The 19161-nt window shown below is 40.1% G+C and overlaps 1 protein-coding gene and 1 pseudogene across 3 annotated transcripts in view; one reads left to right on the top strand and one right to left on the bottom strand.

Annotated features, from left to right (window-relative positions):
• Positions 1–274: 274 nt before the first annotated feature.
• LOC115522824 lies at positions 275–2260 on the bottom strand (annotated as a pseudogene).
• Positions 2261–12694: 10434 nt separating this feature from the next.
• TM4SF18 (transmembrane 4 L six family member 18) overlaps positions 12695–19161 on the top strand; it is a 30975-nt gene continuing 24508 nt past the window's right edge. Inside the window, exons 1-2 of one of the 3 annotated variants that reach the window (XM_030330298.2) lie at positions 12695–12833; positions 18979–19076. The gene's annotated coding sequence lies outside the window, so the exon portion shown is untranslated. Of the gene's footprint in view, positions 12834–18825; positions 19077–19161 lie in introns of those variants that run through there. The other 2 variants (XM_030330300.1, XM_030330297.1) reach the window with 2 other exon arrangements.

Here is a 19161-nt window from a genome sequence, read left to right as displayed (position 1 = left end):
ACACAGGCACCATATGTGCAAGTCTTGGTACAGTCTCATGTCAAAGTAAAAAAACAAAAAATTAACTGGAGAGCCCTTTATTATTTTTTTAAGTTTGTTTATATTGAGAGAGAAAGAGACAGCATGAGTGGGGAAGGGGCAGAGAGAGGGGGAGGGAGGGAAAATCCCAAGCAGGCTCTGTGCTGCCAGAGCAGAGCCTGTTGCAGGGCTTGAATCCATGAAACCGTGAGATCATGACCTGAGCCAAAACCAAGAGTCAGATGCTTAACTGACTGAGTCACCCAGGCACCCCAACTGGAGAGCCCTATACATCTTTGCCAAGTTTCTCAAGGAATACCAAAAAACTCTGTTTATAATGTAAAACAAACTTATGAACTTATATCTCACCTCCATGGCAGCTGGCCCCAAATCTCTCTCAAATTACCCCCCATTTTCTTAACTTTCCTCATTCCCTTCCCAAGTCCCTTTCCAAACACAGCTTCCACTCTTTCCTAGAAGTACAGAGTAGCTGCTTAAAAACGCAAGCTCTGGGGCTTACCTTGATGGTTTCAAATTTCTGTCACCATTTAACTGGAACCGGTGCTTGGCATGTGGTAAGTGCTCAATAAATGCAACTGGTTATTTAAATCCTACTGGCTTCTCCAATATCTTTTCTTTCCTTCTTCTTTTTTTTTTTTTTAACTTGGCCTCTTTTTCCATTAATACAAAAGAAATGTCTATTAGTTTTCCAGGGCTTCCCAAACAAATCGCCACAAACGTGGTGGCTTAAAACAACGGGAATTTATTCTCTTGCATCTCTGGAGGCCAGAAGTCCAAAGTCAAGGTGTTGGTAGGGCTGTTCCTCTCCAGAGCTCTAGGGGAGACTCTGTTCTTTGCTTCTTCAAGCTCTCATGGGCTTTCAGCATCCCCCGGTTTGTAGCTGCATCACTCCAACAGCTGCCTCTGTCTCCACATGGCTTTCTCCTGTGTGTATCTCCTCTGCGTGTCCACGGGAGTTTTGTCATTGAGTTTAAGGCCCACCCAGATGATACAAGATGATCTCATTTCAAGAATTCAACCTGCTGTGAAATGACCCTGGGTCCTTCCTCTTGTGGGTAGTGAGTGGGGAAGGACTGGATATACCTGTGATTTAATTTTTTTTCTTTTACCCTTGTCATGATGAAGATATCAAATCAGCAGCCAGCATCAACTACTTGGGAACCTGGGATGAAGCCCTGCATTCAGCCGAACACGATTCAAAGTGATCTTCCAGGGCCATGAAGAGGTTCTGGAACGCCATAGCTGCCCGGTGGAGGAAGCGCTCCAGAAGTTGCCTGCAGGGTTGCGTGCAGGAACACGCAGTACCCGAAAGCACCGCAGGAGCCGTTGGGCAAGCAGCCGTCCCAGTGGTACTGCTTTGTGCCAGGCAAGTTGATGTTACAGCAGCCATGCCTTTCTTTCACAAATGTAGTCTAGCTCATCTGTGATGAGGTGCTTCCCTTGGATGGAGTCCCGGCACCAGGAAGACTGCTGCTACCCAAGTGAAAACGAACTTTCTACAGAATGGGTGGTCATGGTCTTGAACCTGGAGGAGATTCCAATCTCTCACTGCCCTCTCCTCCTGCCTGAAGGTGCTGGTGAGGAAGTGGAGAGACAGCGCCAGAAGACCAGGGTCAGAACCTACCTCTTCCAGAGGAGCCAGTGCCACACCGGCTGACTATTCAAATTATTGGGTCATTACTGTCTCCTGAATGGACCCTGACAGATAAAACAGCTTCTGGTCATAGTCTTCCAGAGATATTCTATGGCTGTGCTGTGTGTGTGTGTGTGTGTGTGTGTGTGTCTGTCTGTGTGTGTCTGTGTGTATGTGTGTGTGACATTTCTTTTGTTGCATAATTAGCAATATTCTGTACAATGTTTTCTTTTTCTTTTTAAATTTCTTTTAATGTTTATTTTTGAGAGAGAAAGAGAGAAAAAAAAAAGAGAGAGAGAGAGTGGGGGAGGGGAAGACAGAGGGAGACACAGAATCTGAAGCAGTTTCTAGGCTCTGAGCTGTCAGTACAGAGCATGACGCTGGACTCGAACTCACCTACTATGAGATCATGATGAAAACCTAAGTCCTAAGCTTAACCGTCTGAGCCACCCGGTGCCCCAGTTTTTTTTTCTTTCTTTCTTTTTTTATAACTTGCCATCATTGCATATAGGCACACATATATTTGTCTCATGTTTAACAACTACATAGTATTCTGTTGTACAGATATGTCATCATTTACTTAACCATTTTCCTATTGGAAAATTAGATTATTTCCACTCTTTTCTCCTTACAAATACTACAGTAGTATTTTTTTTTTATTAAGAGAGAGGGTGAAAGTAAGCAAGGGCAGAGAGAGAGGGGGCTCACCTGAAGCGGGACTCATGTTCTCCAGAACCCAGGCCTGAGCTCACCCAATAGGGGGCTCATGCTCACAAACCAGGATATCATAACCTGAGTGGAAGTCAGATGTTTAACAACTGAGCCACCCAGGCACCCGCACAGTAGTATTCTTTTTTTTGGATGATAGGTTTTTTTTTTAATTTATATTTTATTTTTTTAATTTACATCCAAATTAGCACATAGTGCAACAATGATTTCAGGAGTAGATTCCTTAATGCCCCTTACACATTTATCCCATTCCACCCCCCCCACAAGCCCTCCAGTACCCTGTTTGTTCTCCATATTTAAGAGTCTCTTTTGTTTTTTCCCCCTCCCTGTTTTTATATTATTTTTGCTTCGTTTCCCTTGTGTTCATCTGTTCTGTGTCTTAAAGACCTCATATGAGTGAAGTCATGTGAATTTGTATTTCTCTGACTGACTAATTTCACTTAGCATAATACCCTCTAGTTCCATCCACGTAGTTGTGAATGACAAGGTTTAATTCTTTTTGATTACAGAGTAATACTCCATTGTATATATATATACCACTTCTTCATTATCCATTCATCCATCAATGGACATTTCGGCTCTTTCCATACTTTGGCTATTGCTGATAGTGCTGCTATAAACATTGGGGTGCATGTGCCCCTTCAAAACAGCACACCTGTATCCTGTGGATAAACACCTAGTCATGCAATTGCTGGATCGTAGGGTCGCTCTATTTTTAGTTTTTTGAGGAACCTCCATACTGTTTTCCAGAGTGGCTGCACCAGTTTGCATTCCCACCAGCAGGGCAAAAGAGATCCTCTTTCTCTGCATCCTCACCAACATCTGTTGTTCCCTGTGTTGTTAATGTTAGCCATTCTGACAGGTGTGAGGTGGTATCTCATTGTGGTTTTGATTTGTATTTCCCTGATGATGAGTGATGTGGAGCATTTTTTCATGTGTCAGTTGGCCACCTGGATGTCTCCTTTGGAGAAGTGTCTATTCATGTCTTTTGCCCATTTCTTCACTGGATTATTTGATTTTTGGGTGTTGAGTTTTATAAATTCTTTATAGATTTTGGATACTACCCCTTTATCTGATATGTGGTTTGCAAATATCTTCTCCCATTCTGTCGGTTGCCTTTTAGTTTTGCTGATTGTTTCCTTCACTGTGCAGAAGCTTTTTATTTTGATGAGGTCCTAACAGTTCATTTTTGCTTTTGTTTCTCTTGCCTCTGGAGACATGTTGAGTAAGAAGTTGCTGTGGCCAAGATCAAAGAGATTTTTGCCTTCTTTCTCCTCAAGGATTTTGATGGCTTCCTGTCTTACATTTAGGTCTTTCACCCATTTTGAGTTTATTTTTGTATATGGTGTAAGAAAGTGGTCCAGGTTCATTCTTCTGCATGTCGCTGTCCAGTTTTCCCAGTCCCACTTGCTGAAGAGACTGTCTTTATTCCATTGGATATTCTTTCCTGCTTTGTCAAAGGCTAGTTGGCCATATGTTTGTGGGTCCATGTCTGGGTTCTCTATTCTGTTCCATTGATTTGAGTGTCTGTTCTTGTGCCAGTACCATACTGTCTTGATGATTATAGCTTTGTAGTATAGCTTGAAGTCCGAGACTATGATGACTCCTGCTTTGGTTTTCTTTTTCAAGATTGCTTTGGCTATTTGGGTCTTTTCTGGTTCCATACAAATTTTAGGATTGTTTGTTCTAGCTCTGTGAAGAATGCTGGTGTTATTTTGATAGGGATTGCATTGAATATGTAGATTGCTTTGGGTAGTATTGACATTTTAACAATATTTGTTCTTCCTATTCAGGAGCATGGAATCTTTTTCCATTTTTTTGTGTCTTCTTCAATTTCTTTCATAAGCTTTCTATAGTTATTCAGTGTATAGATTTTCCACCTCTTTGGTTAGATTTATTCCTAGGTGTTTTATGGTCTTTTGTGCAACTGTAAATGGGATTGATTCCTTGATTTCTCTTTCTGTTGCTTCATTACTAGTGTATAGGAATGCTACCGATTTCTGTGCATTGATTTTATATACTGCAACTTTGCTGAATTCATGAATCGATTCTAGCAGTTTTTTGGTTGAATCTTTTGGGTTTTCCCTATAGAGTATCATGTCATCTGAGAAGAGTGAAGGCTGACCTCCTCCTGGCTGATTTGGATGCCTTTTATTTCTTTGTGTTGTCTGACTGCAGATGTTAAGACTTCCAATACTGTGTTGAATAACAGTGGTGAGAGCGGACATCCCTGTGTTGCTCCTGACCTTAGGGGGAAAGCGCTCAGTTTTTCTCCATTCAGGATGATATTAGCATTGGGTCTTTCATATATGGCTTTTATGATCTCGAGGTATGATCCTTCTATCCCTACTATCTTGAGGATTTTTATCAAGAAAGGATGTTGTATTTCGTTAAATGCTTTCTCTGCATCTATTGAGAGGATCATCTGGTTCTTGTCTTGTCTTTTATTGATGTGATGAATTACATTGATTGTTTTTGTGGATATTGAACCAGCCCTGCATCCCAGGTATAAATCCCACTTAGTCGTGGTGATTAATTTTTTTAATGTATTGTTGGAGCCGGTTGGCCAATATCTTTTTGAGGATTTTTGCATCCATGTTCATAAGGGAAATTGGTCTATAGTTGTCTGTTTTAATGGGGTCTTTGTCTGGTTTTGGAATCAAAGTAATGCTGGCTTCATAGAAAGAGTTTGGAAAATTTCCTTCCATTTCTATTTTTTGGAACAGCTTTAAGAGAATAGGTGTTAACTCTTCCTTAAATGTTTGGTAGAATTCCCCTGGAAAGCCATCTGGCCCTGGACTCTGTTTTTTGGGGAGATTTTTGATTACTAATTCAATTTCTTTCCTGGTTATGGGTCTATTCAAATTTTCTATTTCTTCCTGTTTCAGTTTTGGTAGTGCATATGTTTCTATGAATTTTTCCATTTCTTCCAGATTGCCCATTTTATTGGTGTATAATTGCTCATAATATTCTCTTCTTATTGTTTTTATTTCTGCTGTGTTGGTTGTGATTTCTCCTCTTTCATTCTTGATTTTATTTATTTGGGTCCTTTCCTTTTTCTTTTTGATCAAACTGGGTAGGGGTTTATCAATTTTGTTAATTCCTTCAAAGTACCAGCTTCTGGTTTCATTGATCTGTTCTACTGGGTTTTTTTGGCTTCAATAGCATTGATTTCTGTTCTAATCTTTATTATTTCCTGACTTCTGCTGTTTTTGGGTTTTATTTGCTGTTCCTTTCTCAGCTTTTTATGGTGTAAAGTTACGTTGTGTATGTGAGACCTTTCTTCCTTCTTTAGGAAGGCCTGGATTGCTATATACGTCCCTCTTATGGCTGCCTTTTTTGTGTCCTATAGGTTTTGGGCTGTGGTGTTATCATTTTCATTGGTTTCCATGCACTTTTCAATTTCCTCTTTAACTTCTTGGTTAGCCCATTCATTCTTTAGTAGGATGTTCTTTAGTCTCCAAGTATTTGTTATTTTTTCAATTTTTTTCCTGTGGTTGATTTTGAGTTTCATAGTGTTGTGGTCTGAAAATATGCATGGTATGATCTTGATCTTTTCATACTTTCTGAGGGCTGATCACATCCCAGCATGTGATCTATTCTGGAGAATATTCCATGTGCACTGGAGGAGAATGTATATTCCGCTGCTTTAGGATGAAATGTTCTGAATATATCTGTTCAGTCCATCTGGTCCAGTGTGTCATTCAAAGCCATTGTTTCCTTGTTGATTTTCTGTTTAGATGGTCTGTTCGATGTTGTACATGAGATGTTGAAGTCCCCTACTATTATGGTATTATTATCAATGAGTTTCTTCATGTTTGTGATTAATTGATGTATATATTTGGGTGTGCCACATTTGGAGCATAAATGTTTACAACTGTTAGGTCTTCTTGGTGGATAGACCCCTTAACTATGATATAATGCCCTTCCTCATCTCTTGTTACAGTCTTTATTTTAAAGTCTAGATTGTCTGATAAAAGTATGGCTACTCCAGCTTTCTTTTGTGGACCATTAGCATGATAGATGGTTCTCCATCCCGTTACTTTCAATCTGAAGGTGTCTTTAAGTCTCAACTGGGTCTCTTGTAAACAGCGTATAGATGGATCTTGTTTTCTTATCCATTCTGTTACCCTATGTCTTTTGACTGGAGCATTTAGATCATTGACATTTAGAGTGAGTACTGAAGATATGAGTTTATTGCCATTATGTTGCTTGTAGAGTTGGAGTTTCTGGTGGTGTTCTCTGGTCCTTTCTAGTCTTTGTTGCTTTTGGTATTTATTTATGTATGTATTTAATTTATTTGTTTAGTTTTTTCTCCCCTCAGAGAGTCCCCCTTAATATTTCTTGCAGGGCTGGTTTAGTGGTCCTGAACTCCTTTAATTTTTGTTTGCTGGGGAACTTCTAATCTCTCCTTCTATTTGGAATGACATCCTTGCTGGAGAAAGAATTCTTGGCTGCATATTTTTCCAATTCAGCCCATTGAATATATCCTGCCACTCCTTTTTGACCTGCCAAGTTTCTGTGGATAGGTCTTCTGCAAACCTGATCTGTCTTCCCATGTAGATTAAGGACTTTTTTCCCTTTGCTGCTTTCATGATTCTTTCCTTGCCTGAGTCTTTTGTAAATTTGACTATGATATGTCTTGCTGATGGTCTATTTTTGTTGAATCTTATGGGAGTCCTCTGTGCTTCCTGGATTTTGATGTCTATGTCTTTCCCCAGGTTAGGAAAGTTTTCTGCTATGATTTGCTCACATAACCCTTCTACCCCTTTTTCTCTCTTTTCATCTTTTTGGGACCCTTATGATTCTGATGTTGTTCCTTTTTAGTCAGTCATTGATTTCTCTAATTCTTAAATCATGGCCATTTGCCTTAGTCTCCCTCTTTTTTTCTGCTTCATCATTCTCCATTGTTCTCCACATAGCTGATTCTCTGCTCTTCCTCATACATCTTTGTCACCGTGGCATCCTTTCTAGATTGAAGCTTGGTTATAGCGTTTTTTGTTTCATCCTGACTAGATTTTACCTCTTTTATATAGGCAGAAAAGAGTTTTAATCAATTTTTGACTCCAGCTAGTATTCATATTATCGCAATTCTAAATTCTGGTTCAGACATCTTGCTTGTAACTGTGTTGGTTAAGTCCCTGGCTTTCCTTTCTTCCTGCTCTATCTTTTGGGGTGAATTCCTTCGTGTTGTCTTTTTGAAGGGAGAAAAGGAATTGATAAGGTAAAAAAAATTAAAATTAAAATATTAGAAACAACACACACACACACAAGTGAAATAAATGATGCTAGATCCTAGGTGTGTTTTAGTCTGGGTGTTGAAAGGGGTTTGATAGATTAGAGAAAAAAGGGGAAAGAAAAAAAAGGAAATCATTTGAAAATTTGAAAAAATACATACACTGAAATAGAATAAAATGAAATGATGGAAGTAAAATAGAGGTTGAACAAATTTACACAAAAGTAAAAAATATAGTAGGAAAAAATTTAAAGAAAAATATTTAATAAAAATTGAAAATAATAATAAATTTTTTCTGTTTCTGTATTTAAGAATAAAAAAGGAAATTGAAAGGATGGATCAGCGAACAGACTGAAATACTATTGAAATTACTTTGTTTTCCCCTAGAAGTCAAACTATGAAGCCATTTATAGTCCGGAGACTAAGCAGCTGGAAGGATTTGTGTTCCTGAAGAGCGAGGTCGGCCCAGTTGGGCGGGGCTTAGTGTAACAGCTCTACTCTCCACTAGATGGCGCTGCTTAGCTTACTGAGGTGGATTGTTGCGGTGGCGCTTGTAGGTGTGTGTGCGCATGCACAGGAGTGGTAAATATGGCGTCACCCAGCCTCTAGTATCAAAATTCTGTTCTCTTGGATCAGCAATCGCGCACCCGTCCTTTGTTTCAGCTTTCCTCCACTCCTCGTTTTTACACTTTCCGTGACCAAGCCCCAGGTAGTACCTCTCTCCCGAGTTTTGTCTCAGATGCGGCTGTTTTCCCCGGCCTCTTACTTCTGAGGGACTGTGGCTTTGAACTGTTCCGCCCCTCTGCGGAGGGTCTCACCAAGCAATGGCCGGGTGCCGGCCGCACCCAGGAACGTTCACAGGACCATGCTGCTTGCCGGTGACCACTGTGTCTGGGTGCCAGCCCGCCTCAGAAAAAGTTCACGCGATTGTGTGGCAGCCGCATTTCAGGGATTATGGCAAATCACAACACACATCTGGCAGCAGGCTTCGCCCTCAACGACCTTGTCCCAGCACCAGCAAATGTGGTTGTTCTCCCGGGTCCACTGGGACCTTTGCCTGTGGCGGTCTACACAGCCTCTACCAGATGTCCTCCCAGCAGGGGAACCGCCTCTCCCCATGTGGCCTGAAGACCCTGGACTTCACTCTGCTCCCGGGGATTTGCCCTTCTCACCAGAGCACCACCAGGTATTGAGCTGCAGAGTTTCAGACTCTGCGCTCCCCTGTTTTTAGAGTCTTAATGGAATTTAAACCCTCTCCTTTCTCCCTTTTTAGTTTAGTCTCTGTGGCTGTTTCCAATTTTCCACTTTCTCTCCAGCTGCTTTTGGGGGGGGGGTGCTTTTCCTGTACTCTCCCTCCCACCCCGGTCTCCGTCCTCTCTCTGCAAGCAAAAACAGCTCTCTGCCCTCCGCAGCTTCTCTCTGCCCCAGTTCACCTTTCCGTGCTGCGTTCCTGCTGAGTTCTGTGGTTCAGGTTGTGCAGATTGTTGTGTTAATCTTCGGATCAGTTTTCTAGGTGTGCAGGATGGTTTAGTGTTGGTCTGGTTGTATTTCATGGATGTGAGAGGCAAAAAAAAACTTCCATGCTGTTCTGCTCTCTTGGCTCCTCCCCCCACCCCCAGTAGTATTCTTATTTGCGAGGTCCATATGCCCACGTGCAAGCATATTTTATCTGGAAAATCATTTCCTGGAAAAGATTCTACCTTCTTAAATTCTCTCCAAACTATCTCCATGCTGACTTCTTCCACCATATCACAGGTATTTTTCATTAAAAAAAAATAATAATATATATATATTTAGTGTTTTTTATTAATTAGAATTAAGAAAGCATTTTGCATGTAAAATCCATGAAAAACATAATCCAGGGAAAATTATCATCAGATATTTGAGACAGGAATGCCTACACACACACACACACACACACTTTTTCCCAGAATTTAAGTTTCTTCTTGAGAATCCATTATGCACTTTCTAAAGTTAATAACATTTTCCTCATACTTGCATCAAACTGACTGCTAAAATAATAACATAAAAACAGATGAAAATATTTTAGTACATTCTGAATTCCACCTATATATAACTTGATTGATCATTTTATTCTTGTAGCAGTTAACTGGCTGTATTAGGTGCTGTCTCTGACATTTACACTTCTTGTATTAGTGTATCTGTTTTCTTGATCACCAAAATATCTTTCACTTTGCTTTTTCCTATTCTTTATCCATTCAATCTTCATGTCCTATTTTTCTTTTTTATTTACCTTTTTAAAAAATATTTATTTTTGAGAGAGAGAGAAACTGAGCAGGGGAGGGGCATAGGGAGAGAGAGAGAGAGGGACAGAGGATCTGAGGTGGGCTCTGTACTTATAGCAGACAGCCCAATTTGGGACTCAAACTCACAAATCATGAGACCATGACCTGGGCCGAAGTTGGACACTTAACTGAGTCACCCAGGTGCCGCATTATTTTCCTTTTTTTGAATTGAGGTATACTGAGATATAATTTCTATCCAGTGAAATTCACACTATTAGGTGCACAGTTTTGATAAATATATGTAGCTCTGTAACCACCACCATGATAAAAATACTATATAAAATATTTTCCCATACCCAGAAAGTTCCATGTGCCCCTTTGTAGGCAACTCCTTCCCATACCCTAGCACCTGGTAACTATTGGTCTGATTTCTGTATCAATGGCTTTGACTTTACCAGAATGTCCTATCCATGAATCATACAGTGTGTAGTTTGACTTCTTTCACTTAGCATAAGGCTTTTGAAATTCATCCGTGTTGTAGTATCGGTTTATTCCTTTTTATTACACGGTGTTTTGTTTATGAATGTACACTTTACCAGTTTACTAGTCAATACTCCCAAGTTTGGTGATTATGACTAATGTTGCTCTAAACATTCCTGTCAGAGCATTTGTGTGGACTCCTGTTTTAGTTTTCTTGAGTAAATACCTAGTAGGAAAATGACTGGGTTGAATCATAAGTATATATTTAATTTTGTAAGAAATCGCCAAACCCTTTTCCAAAGTGGCTTGCTTGGCATCCTCCCCAACATTTGGCCTTTTTTATTTCTGATGGAATTACTGCACTTGTCTCTGCAATGATCTCTTAGTTCTATGCCTTCCAAACTCTGATCCGTCCCTCAAATGAGCCTCTAAAATGCTCTCCACTCTTAAGTGGCCTGACTTCCTGGAGATAAAGTCCAAACTTTTCAGCCTGACACACACAAGGGTCTTCAAGCGCTGAGGTCCTTCCTCACCCACCCTCCCTGCCACATTCATTTCCACTCAGGCAGCTGGACACTGGCTCCAAGTTGCAGAGTTGGCCCCTCTTTCCTAACTCAGTGCTTCTGGGTAGCCTAATGCAGCTGTTTGGGCAGAGCATTTATTTGCTATTTTGAATTCCCAGCATGAATACACTCCATGAATTTTGGGTAAATTTATCCAACTGAGTGTGTCTACCAGGTACTTTTTTTTTCCAACTATTTTTTATGAAAATTTTCAAAAACTCGAGAAAGTTGAAAAACTAGTACAATGAACATCCAGATTCAGTTCAACAGTTGTTCACATTCTGTTATGTTTGATCCCTTTATCTATCTACCATGCATTCATTTTTCCTCCCCCTGCCCTCCTCTCTCCTCCCCTTCTGATTTCCCTCCCCTCCCCTCCCCGCTCCCCTCCTCCCCCTCCCTCCTTCTTCTTCTTCTTCTTCTTCTTCTTCTTCTGCTTCTGCTTCTGCTTCTGCTTCTGCTTCTGCTTCTCCTCCTCCTCTTTCTCCTTTTCCTCCTCTTCCTACTTTTGCTAAGCCGTTTCAGATTTCAGATGTTTGCTAAACCATTAGCAAAATACACTTCAAGTGTATGTATCTCCTAAAAATTAGAGCAACCTCATTTGTAACTACACCATTACTTTACCCAAAATAAATTTAAACCCCTTCTAATACTGTCTAATACTCTCTGTATTCAGAGTTTTGTAATTATCCTCAAGATATATTTCACCTCATTTTCCAAGCCAAGCTCCAATCAAGCATCATACAATGCATTTATCTACCAGTGAATGTTTAACTTTGATTGAGTCTCATTTTGCCCAACTACCCGTTTCTTAACCTTGGTGACTCAATTCTTTCCCTGCCCTTTTAAGAAATCTCCCATGAACCCCCAGTTCCATTCAAGTTCCCTTTGCCTTGCTGTACTTGCATGAAGCCTATGCTTAAATCTACTGGAGATTTGACATTTTGTATCACAAACCTTTTGTTGAACTTTTCTATTTCCCCAATTAGACTCTGAGCAGAGTGCATGTTGAGGGCAAAAAATGGGTGTTCTTTGCCTTCCTGCTAGATGACAATTGCTCAATACACATTTAAAGACTAAACGATGGAATACAGTTCTTTAATCCCTCCCTGTGAAGAGCTGCAATAAATAAATGGACACTGAGGCCTGGGGCCAGGAAGAAGAGGGAAAAGGGCAGGTAAGATAAAGGTTTTAGAGGTCATTCCAAACATAGAATACTGCTTGGAGAGCTTTGAATATGAATTGTATACTTCTTCCCCTCTCTCAGTAGGTGAAAACTAGGTGTTTACCTTTAACTAGAGATAAACATAGAGTCTACCAGTCCCATAAATACTTTTGGCCAGATAATTCTCGAGAAAGAATTATAAACACAAAAATCAAGGCTACTGCAAGCCAGTGGTCCATTTCTGTTTACACAGCTGTTCTGCTGCTTTTAATGTATTTTTAAGGAAACATCCACTCCCAGTGGGTCCCTAGATTGGGCCATGACTAACACTTTATGCCCCTGGTCACTGAAGAAAATCACAATTCATCCACTTTGAACTTTAGGGATGAAGTTTCTCCCTGAATATTAGCCTTTTCGGCAGTTAAATTTTCATCTTTGTGGCAAACTTTTTTCAGTAAACTTGTTTGAGATATTTCCTTCTTCTCCACTTCCCATCATCTGTAGGATTACTTTCAGGATCCCACGTTAACTTTGATTCCAAAGTGACTCAGAAGCTGCACACCAAGACTATTTTAGGTGGAGTGTTTCCTCCTGAGTCACCTTGTCCCCTGGTAGCAAGCATCCTGCGGATTTCCTCAGCTCTGCGTGGAGAACAGGAAGCCAACGCCAGAAGCAGCCAATAAGCACAGCAGCCAGAGACTCTTCCTGGTTCCTGGAGAACCAGCAAGAAAATCCTGATTTAGTAAGAATTCCTTGGCAAGAAAATTGGGAGTTTACTGGAGACAAATGGCTTCAGGAATATTTTTTTTTTTTTTTTATGAGTACACATTTTTTTCAGGAGGCAGGTTATAAAAGAGTGTTCTTAGAAATGAACTTAAGTACATTTTTTTTTTTTTTAGTTGTCCAGGGAGACTTCATTAGATGTTTGTATTAATGGGATAACCAAAATAAGGACATTACTCAACTCCCCCTTTGACAATTTTTAAAATGTTTATTTATTTACTTTGAGAGAGCAGAGCGTGTGCGGGAGTGGGGGAGGGGCAGAGAGACAGGGAGAGAGAGAATCCCAAGCAGGCTCCGCACTGTCAACACAGAGCCCTACATGGTCACTTAACTGACAGAGCCACCCGGGCGCCCCTCCCTTTTAAATAATTTTATCAAGTTTTCCAGACTGTCATATTCTCTTCATTCACTTCTGTCACTTTTACTGAACAATCTTCCAGATGACAATTAGCCCTGCACTTCCTCAAGTCTTCATAACTACCTGTGACATAAAAACATCACTGGAGACATCTTTCTGGGCTTGACTAAGACTGGGGAATATTAGTCATGCCCTTCCATGTTAGTGTTGCCCTTCCATGACCCTGTCTCCACAGCAGACATCAATAATCGATCTAACTAACCTATCTGGCCTGTGTATCTCTCTAACTGAAACCAGCGTGTCTTTAAAATAATATTGTAGGCAGCCACTACCAACGAATCAGAATATCCAAATTCAAAACCCATTTGCAATGAAGAGGGGATTGATGCACAGAAGTGTATCAGGCAAGGGTAGGTGAAGAGTCCAAAGAATATAAAAGTCTTGGACTTAACGTCTAATAGTTGAGCAAGTTTAAATTTTTTTTCTTAGATCCATTTTTTTTCACATGCAAAATGAGATTAATAATGCCTTTGCCTTAGTGCCGTTGAGCTCATTTTTTGTTTTAATGTATGTCAGAGCTTCTAACACTGTTTCTAGCTCAAAAAAGAGATATTCATTAGATACCAATTCATTATTTTGAGGGACACCCTGTTTAGGGGTGACCATTCAGCTCAGACACTAAAATTTACTGGAAGCAATAGCATTGAAACAAGATAGAAATTGGTCAACGGTTTCTATTCTCTGTAAACTTAAAAAAAAAGGTATTCCTAGTTACTCCTCTTCAAAGTGAAAAATATGAACAATAAAAACCTTTACAAAATCTCAACTAAACCTTCTTTTTTCCAATCCTCTTGCCTCCCACCCTGCCTCACCACTCACTCCCATGGCCACACCTTGTGTTAATCTGCTGGGGCTGTTATAACAAAATACCACAGACTAGTGGGTTTAAGCGACAGAAATTTATTTTCTCACAGTAATGGAAGACAGAAGTCCCAAATCAAGATGTTGATAGGTTTGCTTTCTCCTGAGACCTCTCTCCTTGGCTTACAGATGGCTGCCTTCTTTTGTCCGATGAAGGTCTTTTCTCTGTGCACCTGGGTATCTCTTTGTGTGTTCAAATTTCCTCCTTTTATAAGGACACACGTCAGATTGGATTAGGGCCCATCCTACCAACCTTGTTTTAACTTAATTACCACTTTAAAGGCCCTATCTCCCAAATATAGTCACAATCTGAGGTTATAAGATTTAGTGCTTCAACATATGAATTTTGAGGGGACACAATTCAGTATATAATACACTGTTAGACTTTATCTTCATCAATTTTGGAAACATCTTAATCTCAAATTCCAGTATCCCACTTCTCAATCACTAAATTCTATCTTTCTACCACTTTCTCTTTCTGCTACCCCAAACCAGTAATTCTTCAGCCACACTGGGACACAATCTCCAAATCCAACCTTTTTTATTTGAACTGTTCTTCACATTCTCTTATGTCCTTACTTGCCGTCTTTCTTGCACTAAGTTCCACAGTCCATCAATGTAATCACTCTCTTACATACATTCTTGAGTCCTTTGCCCCTCTCTCCTCATGGTACTTGTCTAGCAGAGTACCAATCCTGGTGATTCCAGCTTTCTTTCTACTCTCCCCGCACCTCTGGAGCTAAAAACTTCACTAGAAAAAACACTCAGTTATGTTGCCTAGTCTCACCATAAATTCATGACCTCATTGGGCCCTCCCTGCCTGCTGGTGATCCTGCCACATTGCTGTAGACTATTCACCATCCTAGGCAACTGTTTCATACCTTTTTCTCTCTCTCCAAACCTTTAATAGTCTCTCCCACTCTCATTCTTGGCTGATAAACCTGCTTCCTGTTTCACTGAGAAAACAAAAGCAATCAGAAATTCCCACTGCTTTCAATCCCATCTGTTCAGTCTTCCCTTCTGTGAGTAGGACTGAAGTGTCCAGGCTGTTAAGACCAGCTCCTCTATCCATGTGTATGCTCCCACCCCTTCTCATTTACTCGAGGACACGTTCCAACAATTCTCTCCTTTCTCTCTTGCATCATCAAACCCTACCTCCCCTCCCCCACTCTCAACAAGAACATGCCCATCAACGTACGGACATGCTATAATTTTTCTCATTAAAATTTTCCCTTGACTTCCACTTTACCTCCAGCTATTGCCTCATTTTTCTGCTCTCCTTGGAGTAAAACTCCAAAAGAGCTCCCTTTGACTCTCTTTCCAATTCCTCTCTTTCCATTCTCTCATGAACCCATTCCAGTTACACTCCCATGTCTATTGTACCACCAGAGTTTCTCTTATCAAGGTCATTGGTGACCTCCACGTTGTTAAATCCAATAGCCAACTCTCAGTCCTCCCATATTACTTGCTCTATAGGCAGCATTTGACTCACTTGATTACTGTTTCCTAAGCTAGAAACTCAACTTCTAGGATAAGCTTCTGGTTTTTCTTCTAACTCACTGGCCACTTCCCAGTCTCCTTTGCTGGCTCCCTGTCATTCCCTCAAACTGAAGTCACTGGACTACCCAGGACTCAGTCCTTGGGCCTCTTTTCTGTCTACACTTATTCTTGTACTGTTTTATGGCTTTAAATACCATTCAAATGCTGACAACTGTCATATACTCCATCCCACATCTCTCCCCTAAACTTCATATTTGTATATTTACTGCCTAATTGACATCTCCACTTGGATTTTAATAGGTATCTCAGCACTTGGAATGTCTGAAACTTACCACCTCATCTTCCCCCTCCCAAACCTGCTCAACCTGTTGTTTTGTTCATTTCAGTTAATGACAATTTCATTTTTCCAGTTGCTTGGGCCTTGAACCACGTAGTCCTCTTTTTTTTTTTTTTAATTTTTTAAAATGTTTTTTATTTATTTTTGAGAGAGAGAGAGAGAGAGAGAGAGAGAGAACGAGTGGGGGAGGGGCAGAGAGAGAGAGGAAGACACATAATCCAAAGCAGGCTCCAGGTTCTGAGTTGTCAGCACAGAGCCCAACGCAGGGCTTGAACTTGTGAACCACCAGGTCATGACCTGAGTTGAAGTCAGATGCTTAACTGAATGAGCCACCCAGGCACCCCCCCCCCCCATATAGTCATCTTTGATGCCTCTTTTTCTCTTATACTCAATCCAGTCTGTCACCAAATACTGTTGATTCTGTCTTAAAAACATGCAGGGGCACCTGGCTGGCTCAGTCAGTAGAGCATGCGACTCTTGATCTCAGGGTAATGAGTTTGAACTCCACATTGGGTGTAGAGGTTACTTAAAATAAAATCCTTAAAAAAATACATACAGAATCCAACCTTTTCTTACCATCTCTGCTACTTCTGTCATGGTCTAAGCCACTATTGTCTCTTACCTGGATTATTGACATGACTTCAGAACTCATCTCCTTTCTTTCAGCTGGATCCTTTACAACCTATTCACAACACAGCAGCCCTGGTGAGCCTTTTAATATAGCAAGTCATTTTCCTACTCAAAACTAATCTCAGATGTTACTACTTTTCCCCTCTTGCACTTGGCTCCAGCCACAGTGATCTCTTTGCCAGAATTAACTTCTACCTCGGGGTTTTTGCACACTTGCCATTCTCTCTGCCTAGAATGCTTTCCCCCAATTTCCCTGTATGTCTCACACTCTCTGCTTCCTTCAAATCTTTACTCAGATGTCACCTTCCCAGTAAAGTCTTTCCTGACCACTCTGTTTGAAATGATATCCCCAACCCCATTCTCTGGCACTCCTACTTGTCCTTTTCTTGATTTATTTTAGCCACACTTATCATTACCTGACAAGCTGTATTTTTTTTTTTTTTTTTTTTTTTTTTTTTGTTAGTCTTCCCACAGTAGAACATAAGCTCTACAAGGACAAGGATTTTGGACTGTTGTGCTCATGGATCCATCTCTCCCCACCTCTTAGAACAGTGCCTAGCACATAGGAGGTGCTCAATAAATATTCAGCCAGAACTGTTGCTTTCCCCATCATCTTAAGAGTTCGAGTTAATATGATTTTAGTTTGCTTCTATGTCCCTGGGGAAAAAAAAAAGATTTAATGACCAGACTTTGTGATACACTTTGCTGGAGAACACTGTACAAAACAGAATACAACAAAACAAAACAAAACAAAATCACATTTACCAGGGGGTACCAAGTAATCTCTTTGGAACCCATCATAGAATAAGACTGTTAGTTTCTAGGTTTGTTTTATTTGAATCCAAAAGTGGTTCAAATATCTCAGTTTTTGAAAATAAGCACTGTTTAAATATAATATAATTTAAACTTATTTATATAAAAATAAGTTTTTATTCTCTTGAGTTAAAAGTATATATATTGCTAGAATATTAATACTCTCTGGAGGACACCAGAAAATTACTGTAAACACTCTGGGATCAAGATTTTAAGAGCTCATGATACAGATATTATTTGGGTACCAAGAGAAGATAAATAAACAGACTTTACTTCTGATCTCTATACTATTTTGACAATTAAGTCCCTCTAACTTCCCTTCTTCTTCTTCTTCTTCTTCTTCTTCTTCTTCTTCTTCTTCTTCTTCTTCTTCTTCTTCTAATGTTTATTTATTTTTGAGAGAGAGAGAGAGCATGTGCATGTGTGTGCACAAGTAGGGGAGGGGCAAAGAATCGGGGAGAGAGGATCCCAAGTAGGCTCTGAGCTGACAGTAGCAAGCCCCATGGTGGCTCAAATTCATGAACCATAAGATCATGACCTGAACTGAAGTTGGATGCTCAATGAACTGAGCCACACAGGTGCCCCATTTCTTTTTATTATTACTGGTGGCTCCTACTTATTTCCTATTCCTTCCATATCACCTGACACTGTGGGTTGCACACATAATCTTGTTTAATCTCCACATTATTCTTCTGAGGAAGGTAACTTTTTTTTTTTTAATTCCCATTTCATAGATGAGGAAGTTGAGATTAAGAAAGTTAAGTTGAGCACGGTTCTGACATTACCAATAAAGGAGCGGCAACGAGGCCGGGCAATCCTTGAGTTCCTTACCACCATTGTCTACATCATTTTTAACATATTAGTGTCAGAATTCCTTCCCTTAATCCTTTCCTCATGCCATCCAAATTGGAGGAGATCTGTGACTCTTTCAATTTAAGACAATCATTTGGAATGGAGAATTCTTAAATCCTTGTTTCAAACTTATTGCTCATAAAGTCTTAAATTACCCAAATTCTTTTACCCATTTTCCTAAACAGTAAGAAAGATATGAATTTAATTCTGTTATTATTTTTCAGAGAGATAGTAATAACAGGTATGAACTCTTAGAAGGAAAGCTTTACTGGTATTACAACAGTAAACTCACCAACAGTGTTATCTTGTTTTTCTCACTCACCAGCCTGTCTCTTTCTTTGTTCTTTTTGTGGTCCCTACAGTTTGAACAAAGTTTGGTGATAGCACAAAATAAAGAACATTGAATAAAAGGCTGGTATATAAAGTCAGGATATTTGAGCAAGCGCACCACATACTATGCTATGATATAAACTCACTTGTTCACTGTTGGATGAAATTTGCCAGATTCAGTTCCAACCCCCACAACCCCAACTTCCTTCTTAAAATTATGCTCAGGGTTAAGTCTTCAGTTTTCTAATCCGGAGGAAAATGACTTATTTTAAAATGCAGTAAAAACACCGCATTCCTTTGGCACAGGATGAAGACCAGCTCAGCTCTTCAGCCGTTGATCATTGTCTATTGTTCTCCAAACAGTAAACCACTATTTCACACCAAGAGACTGTGAGCGGCAGTTCTGGCTGAGTCGTGGGCTTCTCATGAATATGAAGTAAAGGGCTCTGACCCAGAAAGTGGTAGGTAATCTCAAAGAGAAAAAAGAAAAAAAAAAAAAAAAGGACAGGTAGGAAGAAAATTAGGTTTTATGTAATTCTACACTCT

Source organism: Lynx canadensis, chromosome C2 (assembly GCF_007474595.2).
Source record: "Lynx canadensis isolate LIC74 chromosome C2, mLynCan4.pri.v2, whole genome shotgun sequence".
Lineage (NCBI taxonomy): Eukaryota > Metazoa > Chordata > Mammalia > Carnivora > Felidae > Lynx > Lynx canadensis.
The sequence above is the reverse complement of the archived record's forward strand: the minus strand, read 5'-3'. Positions and strand labels throughout refer to the sequence as shown.